Below are 9734 nucleotides of genomic sequence, written 5' to 3' on the forward strand. Positions count from 1 at the left end.
TTTTTAGTCCTACTGTAGAGAGCTCACTTCGTTATGCTGTTTGTCTAGCCTCGTTAGCCCTTGGTGTTTTGTTTTTAGTCCTGTTATAGAGAGCTCATTTCGTTATGCTGTCCCTCGTAGCTCCGTGAGGCAATGGTTTTCTTGTTTTTAGTCTTACTATAGAGAGCTCACTTCGTTATGCTGTTTGTCTAGCCTCGTAAGCCCTTGGTGTTTGGTTTTTAGTCCTGTTATAGAGAGCTCACTTCGTTATGCTGTTCCTCGTAGCTCCGTGAGGCAATGGTTTTCTTGTTTTTAGTCCTGTTGTAGAGAGCTCATTTCGTTTTGGTGTTTGCCTAGCTTCGTGAGGCCTTGGTCTTAGGTTTTCTTTCTCTTATAGAAACCTCACTTGCATGTCTTTCACTGTTCCTCGTATCTTATCTCTCCTGAGGCCTCGGGTCTAGGTTTCAGTCCTCTTGTAGAAACCTCGCCTTAATTTGTTTCATTGTTCTTCGTCCTTTATCTTTCCTCTTACAGAAGCCTCCCTTCCACTTGTTTCACCGTTCCTCTTAGCTGTCTCACGTGCTTGTGGAGATTTCTTCGGTTAAGTTTTCCTGCAGCCTTAGGAGTGTCACCTCTATTCCTCGCCTTAATTTGTTTCATTGTTCTTCGTCCCTTATCTTTCTTCCCTTCCACTTGTTTCACCGTTCCTCTTAGCTCTGTCTCACGTGCTTGCAGAGGTCTCGTCGGTTTAGTTTCCCAGCAGCCTCAGGAGTGTCACCTCTATTCCTCCTGCCGTACATAGAACTGCTTGGCGGCGGCTATCTCATATCGAGCATCTCACACCTGTTGGCTTCACCTGACACTTAGCGCTGCAGGTATATTGACAGGTAAATTGCCTCCTTGTGTTCTGCTAGAGAGTTTCGTTCGGGGTAGACATCGCCCTCGTTTTCGATTTCTTTCTATCGCGTACAAATTGGCGCACACAATACTGATCCTATACCTTCCTTATCGCGTACAAACTGGCGCACACAATACTGATCCTATACCTTCCTTATCGCGTACAAATTGGCGCACACAATACTGATCCTATACCTTCCTTATCGCGTACAAACTGGCGCACACAATACTGATCCTATACCTTCCTTATCGCGTACAAATTGGCACACAATACTGATCCTATACCTTCCTTACCGCGTACAAATTGGCACACAAAATACTGATCCTATACCTTCCTTATCGCGTACAAATTGGCACACAAAATACTGATCATATACCTTCCTTATCGCGTACAAATTGGCACACAAAATACTGATCCTATACCTTCCTTATCGCGTACAAATTGGCACACAAAATACTGATCTTATACCTTCCTTATCGCGTACAAATTGGCACACAAAATACTGATCCTATACCTTCCTTATCGCGTACAAATTGGCGCACAAAATACTGATCCTATACCTTCCTTATCGCGTACAAATTGGCGCACAAAATACTGATCCTATACCTTCCTTATCGCGTACAAATTGGCGCACAAAATACTGATCCTATACCTTCCTTATCGCGTACAAATTGGCGCACAAAATACTGATCCTATACCTTCCTTATCGCGTACAAATTGGCGCACACAATACTGATCCTATACCTTCCTTATCGCGTACAAATTGGCACACAAAATACTGATCCTATACCTTCCTTATCGCGTACAAATTGGCGCACACAATACTGATCCTATACCTTCCTTATCGCGTACAAATTGGCACACAATACTGATCCTATACCTTCCTTATCGCGTACAAATTGGCACACAAAATACTGATCCTATACCTTCCTTATCGCGTACAAATTGGCACAAAATACTGATCCTATACCTTCCTTATCGCGTACAAATTGGCGCACAAAATACTGATCCTATACCTTCCTTATCGCGTACAAATTGGCGCACAAAATACTGATCCTATACCTTCCTTATCGCGTACAAATTGGCACATAAAATACTGATCCTATACCTTCCTTATCGCGTACATATTGGCACATAAAATACTGATCCTCGTTTAACATTTTTCTTACCGCGTACAAATTGGCACACGTATTACTGATCCTATACCTTCCTTATCGCGTGCAAATTGGCACACGTAATACTGATCCTATACCTTCCTTATCGCGTGCAAATTGGCACACGTTATCCTCACCCTTGTTAAACATACATTATATTCATATACCGCGTACATATTGGTACAAGTTATGCTGACCCTCTTTCTACAACATTCTTAGCGTACAAATTGGCACACATAATACTGACCATCATATTAATACCTTCCTTACCGCGTACAAATTGGCACAAGTAATGCTCACCCTAGTTTTACACACATTCCTTACTGCGTACAAATTGGCACAGGGGCATAATCCTCCTCGTTCACTCTATACTTTTTGGTCTAAATCTTTCTTACTTGTCTAACTCCTTACACTTTTCTTAGTTTTGTTTTACTCCCTACTTTCTTATTTTTCCTTATTTCTTATTCTTTACTCCTCCTTTCACATTCTTTCATACTTTCTCACTCTTTACTCTTTTCCCCACTCTATACTTTTCAGTCTAGCTCCTTCTCACTTGTCTAACTCCTTACACTTTTCCTATTTTTGTTTTACTCTTTACCCTTTCTTATTTTTCCTTATTTCCTATTCTTTACTCTTCCTTTCTCATTCTTTCATAATTTCTCACTCTTTGCTCTCTTCCCCACTCCATCACATCCCTAGCAGCGACCAGGCCTAACAGGACCAGCTAGCTACGTAGGCACACACCCACACACCCACACCCTAGTTCCCTCACGTCACTCTTCATTAACACCGCTAACGGCCACGCACTGTCTTATTCCCTCGCGGCCTTGACCCGGCAACACCTCGGAGAGACGGACCATCGCCAGGGAGAGAGGGCGGGGCAGAGACTAACATGGGCAAGGCTCTCGGCAAGGCTTATGCTTACTAGATTCTTGGATGAGCTTACGGAGTCTCATTTAGTGTCATGGGGATCGTTGGAGGCGTAGGATTGGGGTTTTTCTTTCTTTTTTTCTCTTTCTTCCCGCTAACACATGGGGAAGGCTCTCGGAATGGTTTAGTTACACTTTTTTACTTTTACATGAGTCTTTCGTGAGCTTACGGTGTCCCTATTACTGTATGAGAGGCGTGGGAGGCTTAGGATTGGGTTTTATCTTTCTTTCTTTCTTTCTTTCTGCTTTTTCTTCCCGCTAACACATGGGCAAGGCTCTGTACAAGGCTTATGTTTAGAGTCTTGGATGAGCTTATGGAGTCCCTTTACTGTATGAGAGGCGTGGGAGGCTTAGGGTTGGGTTTTATCTTTTATCCCGAGCTGCTTCGTCTTCATCACTTTGAGCCTCGAGACCCCAAAACGATTAATGGCACCAAGACATCTGACTAACATAAACATAAACGCTTTAATACTATGAATCACTGGTGTCCCGGCGCACGCACACACACACGCACGCACGGTGATGCTGCTGCCTTGTTGCTGCGTCCGTGTGGCACCCCGCGGCGGACAGGGAGAGAGAGGGAGAGGGGATGGAAAGGGGAGAGAGAAATAAGTCCAGGTGAGGGTCGGCGCGGCGGGCTCCCAAAGTACAGTCCCGTGTCGAGGCGAGCGGGATCCTTAATGCCAGTTAGCGGCGAGGGAGGAGCCGAGGCAGGAAACTGACTCCCTTCCTCTCCTTAAGGGCGTGGGAGGGGCGGGGCGGTGAGGGGCGGGCCGGGGGGTCAGTGCCAGGCGGGAGACGTGGTGGGGTCAGCCGGGGAGGGTGAGCGGGGGACTGGCAGCGTGTCTGGGGTGATACCGGTGGCCGTGTCCCTCTGCAGCAGGAGGTAGAGGCGGTTGTTGAGGCCGCGGTGGGTGTCCGTCACCACTCCCACGGTCCCCTCGGAATCCGTAAGCCCCTCGTCCTCCTTCGCTGCTGCCGCCCACCGCCATCACCACGTCCTCGTCCGCTCCCTCACGCCTCCCACATGGGCCTGGTTTTGCTACGCCCTCGGGCAAGGAGAAACCCACGCACCAGCAAGGCCACGCCCACTGAAGAGGCCACAACGCCAGCGCCCACTACCGCCCAGTCGTTGACGTGGCCGCGGCTGAGACGACCGAGAGGCAGCGGCTGGCCGGGACTCAGGCCGTGGTTGCCAGCGCCGCGGAACACCCAGAGGTCCTTGGTGTGCTCCAGGATGTTGGAGGGCCGCGCGGAGGGTCTTGATGCGTGGCGCTTCTTCTCTGTGACTTTATTACGATTTATTCTGCGTGGCTTGTTTGACTTGAGCGTCGCCTTCTCCCGGACCGTCTCACCGTGCAGTGCCACCCCCAGGCGAGGCTTTGCGCTCCTCCGTGGGGCCGCTGGGGGGTGCACGGTGGCATGGTGGTCAAAGGGCGGCATGCGGTTGTGTATGATCCAGTATGGCAGCGTGGTGGGCGGGGGCGTTCGTGGAGTCGTTGTAGGCGTGGGTTGGCGGAGAGGGCGTGGGTGCCCTTTGGGAGGATGTCGCAGCCGTCGGGGTGGTGCTGTGTCCTCTGGTGTTGTCTGTGGGTGGATGTCTGTCGTGGACGCTGTCTCGTCCACGTAACTCACTGAAGCGTTGACTGGCGGGGGGTCGTGACGTGGGGCGCTGGTCACTGCTGCATCATCCTCATCATACATTATAGAATTACTCTCTTCCGTCATCCTCATCGTAGCGTTACTCTCCTCACTGCTGTTGTGTGTCCGTGATGATGTCCAGAGTCGCAGAGATGCTAGTGGTAGTGGTGGTGGTAGTGGTGGTTGTCGTAGTGGGGATCGTGGTGGTAAGGAGGTGGAGGCGATGGTAGTTGTGGTCGGGAAGTCGCTGTCCTCAAGAAGCATGACTGGTTTGTAGAGAGAGTGGTGGAGAGAGAGAGAGAGAGAGAGAGAGAGAGAGAGAGAGAGAGAGAGAGAGAGAGAGAGAGAGAGAGAGAGAGAGAGAGAGAGAGAGAGAGAGAGAGAGAGAGAGAGAGAGAGAGAGAGAGAGAGAGAGAGAGAGAGAGAGAGAGAGAGAGAGAGAGAGAGAGAGAGAGAGAGAGATGTAGAAAAGTTAGTGAAATAGGGAACTGATTGTCCGTAGAGTAACATATGTGGCAAAATAAAACCAGATCACCTAATGGAAATGAAAGATATGTAAAGAAAGGTTAATTTAGTGAAAAGAAAGACAGGTAGAAAGCTATATTAGTGAGAACTGGAACCGACTATTCGTAGAGTAAACAAAATAGGCAAAATACAACCTGCGCAGAAGATATAGAAGATAGATAAAGGAAAAGGTTAGATTAGTGGAAAATGGAACCGATTATTAGAAGAAAATAATATAAAAGAAAGATACAGAAAATAAGGTAAGATTAGTGAGAAGTCTAACCGAATATCCAAAGTAACATAAATGGCAAAATACAACCTGTGCATTTAGATGTAAAAAAAAAAAGTAGAGGTAGAAGAGATAGAAAAGAGATAGAAAAAGTTAAGTTTCTGAAAAGTAGAACCCGTAGAGTAAGCAGAATCGTCAAAATACAACCTGCGCATCAAAAGGAAAAGAAATGATGAAAAGGTTAGATTAGTGAAACGTGGAACCGAGAATCCGTAGAGTAACACAATAAGCAATATGCATCCTGCTCAGAAGATACAGAGGAAGCTATGTAAGAAAGGTCAAAGTAGTGAAAAACAGAACCGATTTAACTTAGAGTGACACAAATGGCAAAATAAAACCTGATCATCTAAAGGAAAAGAAAGATGTATATAAAAGTTAAGTTAGTTAAAAGAAAGATAGGTAGAAAGATACAATAGTGAAAAGTGAAACCGATTATCCGTAAAGTAACAGAATCGCCAAAATACAAACTGCGCAGAAGATATAAAATATCCATATAGAAATAAAAGGAAAAAGTAATGAACAGTGAAATCAATTATACAAAGAATAACACAATTGGTAAACTAAAAGTAAACTAAAACGTGGGAACCAAAGGGAAAAGAATGACATAGAGAAGAAGGGTCAGATTAGTGAAAGATAGAACCGGTTATTACGTAGTAGAAAGAGAAAGGGACGAATTCGTTACGCACAGAGATAGTAACGAAATAGCAACAAAACGACAACAAAAAACTGCGCATCTGAAGAAAAAAAGTAATAGTGGGATAGAAGAAAACAAGGTAAATATGAGTAAAAAAATCGAAGAGGCTTTTAGTAGAGCGAAAAAAATGGAAATAATTAGGAATAAAACAACTGCGCATCTGAAAAAAAAGTGATAGTGGGACTGAAGAAAAAAAGGTAAATATGAGTAAAAAATCGAAGAGGCTTTTAGTGAAATGAAAATATAGAATTGATAACCTTTTGATCGAGTAACAAAATAGGAACAGAACAACAACCAAAATTACGCATCTGAAGAGAAAACGAGAGAGAAGGATAGAAAAAAGATAGAGTAGTAAAAATAGAAGAGGCTTTAGTAGAATGAAAAAAATGGAAATAATTATCCGACGGTCGAGTAACAAAATAGGAACAAAATAACAACTGCGCATCTGAAGGAAAAAAAGTGATAGTGGGCTAGAAGAAAAAAGATAAATATGAATAAAAGATCGAAGAGGCTTTTAGTAGGATGAAAAAAAGGAAATAATTAGGAATAAAACAACACCTACGCATCTGATGAAAAAAGTGAGAGAGGGATAGACGAAAAAAAGATATATATGAGTAAAAAAACGAAGAGGCTTTTTAGTTGAATGAAAAAAAATGGATGTAATTAGCCGTGGATCGAATAACAAAATAAACGAAACAACAACAAATACGAGACTGGAAGGGAAAAGAGATAGAGGGATATAAAAAAAAGATAAATTAGTAAAACCTAGAAGAGGCTTTTAGTAGAATGAAGAAATGGAAATAATTATCCGTTGATCAAGAATAAAAACCACAAAAACTACGCATTTGAAGGGAAACACAGATAGAGAAATAGAAAAAAGGAAATTAGAGTGAAAAGTAGAAAAGCTTAACAGTATAATGAAAAAAATGGAACTCGCAAAAAACACCAAAAACTGAAATGAAAAAAACGATGGAGTAATAGAATAAAAAAAAAAAAGATAAATTAGAGTGAAATGTAGAACAGTTTATCAGCAGAAAGAGGAAGCAAAAAAAATGAAAAATGATAGAGATAGGAAGAATGGTGAAAATAATAAAAGACAAAACCGATTATACTTAGAGAGAAGAAATACTGGCGAGGGTGGATAAAGTGCAGTTACGGATTATAACAGAACACCGACGGACATATGAAAAATGGAAAGGGAGAGAGAGAGAGAGAGAGAGAGAGAGAGAGAGAGAGAGAGAGAGAGAGAGAGAGAGAGAGAGAGAGAGAGAGAGAGAGAGAGAGAGAGAGAGAGAGAGAGAGAGAGAGAGAGAGAGAGAGAGAGAGAGAGAGAGAGAGAGAGTGGACGAAATAGAGAGAAATGAAAACACTGAATAAACAAGACTTACACAAAGTAAGAGAATTGAAGTCTAGAGAACAATGAACAGTTGGAAGATGAAGGGAAAGGAAGGGAAAGAGAGAAAGAAAAACAAGACTAAAATCTGTCAAGAGAATACAGGAAGATAAGGAAAGGGAGGAAGGAGGAAGAGAAGAGGAAGGGAGATGAAAGAGAGATGGAGAAAGGGACGGGAGGAAAGGAAGGAAGGAGGGAGAGAAGAGGAAGGAAAAGAAGGAAGGAGAGAGGGAGGGAAAGGCCGAGGAGGGACGGGAAGGGCAGGTGTAGGAAGGGAGTATGGGATTAGAAGATGGGAAGATGGTGTGAAAGAAAATGGGAGGATGATGTGAAAGAAGATGGGAAGATAATGGGAAAGAAAATGCGGAGATGGTATGAAAGAAAATGGGAGGATGATGTGAAAGAAAATGGGAAGATGATGTGAAAGAAAATGGGAAGATGATGTGAAAGAAGATGGGAAGATGGTGTGAAAGAAGATTGGAAGATGGTGTGAAAGAAAATGGGAAGATGATGGAAAAGAAAATGGGAAGATGTGAAAGAAAATGGGAAGATGATGTGAAAGAAAATGGGAGGATGATGTAAAAGAAAAAGAAAATGGGAAGATGGTGTGAAAGAAGATGGGAAGATGGTGTGAAAGAAAATGGGAAGATGATAGAAAAGAAAATGGGGAGATGGTGTGAAAGAAAATGGGAAGATGTGAAAGAAAATGGGAAGATGATGTGAAAGAAAATGGAAGATGATGTGAAAGAAAATTGGAAGATGTGAAAGAAAATGGGAAGATGTGAAAGAAAATGGGAATATGATGGAAAAGAAGATGGGAAGATGGTGTGAAAGAAAATGGGAAGATGATGGAAAAAAAGATGATAGGATGTGAAAGAAAATGGGAAGATGTGAAAGAAAATGGGAGATGGTGTGAAAGAAAATGGGAAGATGAAGGGAAAGAAAATGGGAAGATGATGGGAAAGAAAATGGGGAGATGGTGTGAATGATAATGGGAAGGTGATGGGAAAAAATGGGATGATGATGGGAAAGAAAATGGGAAGATGGTGTGAAAGAAAATGGGAAGATGATGGGAAGAAAATGGTGAGATGGTGTGAAAGGAAATGGGAGGATGATGTGAAAGAAAATGGGAAGATGATGGGAAAGAATATGGGAAGATGATGGGAAAGAAAATGGGAAGATGATGGGAAAGAAAATGGGAAGATGATGGGAAAGAAAATGGGAAGATGATGGGAAAGAAAATGGGAAGATGATGGGAAAGAAAATGGGAAGATGATGGGAAAGAAAATGGGAAGATGATGGGAAAGAAAATGGGAAGATGATGGGAAAGAAAATGGGAAGATGTGAAAGAAAATGGGAAGATGATGGAAAGAAAATGGGAAGATGATGGAAAGAAAATGGGAAGATGATGTAAAAGAAAATGGGAAGATAATGTGAAAGAAAATGGGAAGATGATGGAAAAGAAAATGGGAAGATGATGGAAAGAAAATGGGAAGATGTGAAAGAAAATGGGAAGATGATGAAAGAAAATGGGAAGATGATGGAAAGAAAATGGGAAGATGATGAAAGAAAATGGGAAGATGATGTGAAGAAAATGGGAAGATGATGGGAAAGAAAATGGGAAGATGATGTGAAATAAGATGGGAAGATGATGGAAAGAAGATGGGAAGATGTGAAAGAAAATGGGAAGATGATGAAGAAAATGGTAAGATGATGGGAAATAAAATGGGAAGATGTAAAAGAAAATGGTAAGATGATGGAAAGAAAATGGGAAGATGTAAGAAAAATGGAAGGAGATTGAAAGAAGATGGAAGATGTGAAGAAAATGGGAGAAGATGAGAGAGGAAGATGGGAAGAAGAAAGAAAATGGGAAGATTGAAAGAAGATGGGAAGATGATGGAAAAGAAAAGGGAAGATGATGAAGAAAGGAAGATGATGAAGAAAGAAGAATGGGAAGATGATGGGAAAGAAAATGGGAAGATGAAGGAAAGAAAATGAGGTGATGATGGGAAAGAAGATGGGAAGGAGAGAGAGAGGGAAGAGGAAGAAGGGAAGGAAGAGATGAAAGGATGGTAAGGAAAAGTGAAGGAGGGAGGAAGGGCGAAGGAAGGGAGGAAGGTGAAGATGGAAGGAAGGGAGAGAGGAGAGGAGGAGAAGGAAGGGAGGAGAATAAGGAAGGAGGGAAGGGAGAGAGAGAGATTAAGTTAAGTGAGGGAGGAAAGGAGAATGAAAGGAAGGAGGAAAGGAGGACAG

The 9734-nt window shown here is 42.9% G+C and overlaps 1 long non-coding RNA gene across 1 annotated transcript; it reads right to left on the bottom strand.

Annotated features, from left to right (window-relative positions):
• Positions 1–436: 436 nt before the first annotated feature.
• LOC126993773 (uncharacterized) lies at positions 437–1827 on the bottom strand. Its single transcript, XR_007748252.1, has 3 exons — positions 1758–1827; positions 1392–1713; positions 437–979 (listed from the first exon to the last, which is right to left on the bottom strand). It is a non-coding gene; the product is annotated as an uncharacterized LOC126993773 (long non-coding RNA).
• Positions 1828–9734: the final 7907 nt, after the last annotated feature.

The sequence above is a fragment of the Eriocheir sinensis genome, unplaced genomic scaffold (assembly GCF_024679095.1).
Source record: "Eriocheir sinensis breed Jianghai 21 unplaced genomic scaffold, ASM2467909v1 Scaffold673, whole genome shotgun sequence".
NCBI classification, from domain to species: domain Eukaryota; kingdom Metazoa; phylum Arthropoda; class Malacostraca; order Decapoda; family Varunidae; genus Eriocheir; species Eriocheir sinensis.